Genomic DNA, 1,158 nt, shown 5'->3' with positions numbered 1-1,158 from the left:
CCTATGCCTGGTTTAATTGGGTCTTATCAACAACATCGGTGTAGATTTTGACATGGCGAATCTATGTATCCCCAATTAGGTTAATCTGCACACAAAAACAGTAAATGGATTTATTTAGCTGTCTACTTTTTTTTTTATGTCTATATACTCTACATATCACAAAGGTCTCCTGTGTTATTTATCCATTCTGAAGAACTGATCTGTTTCAGGATTGCAGCCGTTGTGACCTTGTGCACCTATGTGCAGCTCTGTATACTCTGAAGACAACACAGTAACAGGAAAAAAATCCGGGAAAATAGCAATTCCTAAACTGTCATTATTTGGACTTAACAGTATTTTTTCTTGATTCCTTTAGCCAAAAAGATTGAAGTTTAGGAACTCATACTAGTATTACTGTTGGAGTAGCATCTTAACAATTAAATCAATCACATATCAAACCTGACAACCGATTGAGTGAAAATTAACACAAACTCCAAAATTACGATTTTCAGGTTTTCAAAGGCATTGGAGGGGCTGAGAGTCTGAAATGAAGATAGCAGAGAGACAGAAGAGGAGAGGAAGCTACATCGGTATTAATACAATTCAAATGATATCTTTTCCAGAGTGCTATTTATTTATTTAGATTAGGATGTTTTTATTGAGCCAAGTAATAAATTCTGTGATGCCAATTGTCTGCATGTAATTAATATCCCCACTGCCTCTTCACTCTCAATGATTCCTTTTGTTTTATCATTTAGATGATGTTTCAAAGAATAATTACATTCAATGTAGATTAAAAGAATATACGTATATTACATATATTTGCTAGAACAAAAATAAAACATAGATATCAGCATTACTAATGTTTAAAGAAGAAAAATAACATTTTAATAATTATTTATTAAACTGATAAGAACAGATACTACACTTGATCTTAGCCAAAAGGCCGAGAAGCGATCAAAACAAAGCGACTGCCTACAGATTGGGAAAGAATCATCACCAACCCTTTATCTGACAGAGGACTCATATCCAATATATATAAAGAACTAAACAAGCTGAAAAGCAACAAACCAAATAATCCACTTAAAAAAATGGGGAACAGAGCTAAAGAGAGAATTCTCTGCAGAGGAATATCGAATGGCAGAGAAGCACTTACAGAAATGCTCAACCTCATTAGCC

At 33.8% G+C, this 1,158-nt stretch overlaps 1 pseudogene; it reads right to left on the bottom strand.

Moving 5' to 3' along the window:
- Window positions 1-839: 839 nt before the first annotated feature.
- LOC129683475 (U2 spliceosomal RNA) lies at window positions 840-937 on the bottom strand (annotated as a pseudogene).
- Window positions 938-1,158: the final 221 nt, after the last annotated feature.

Source organism: Psammomys obesus, unplaced genomic scaffold, assembly GCF_907164565.1.
Source record: "Psammomys obesus unplaced genomic scaffold, mPsaObe1.curated_primary_1811, whole genome shotgun sequence".
Classification (NCBI taxonomy): Eukaryota; Metazoa; Chordata; class Mammalia; order Rodentia; family Muridae; genus Psammomys; species Psammomys obesus.
This window is presented reverse-complemented; position numbering and strand designations above follow the sequence as displayed.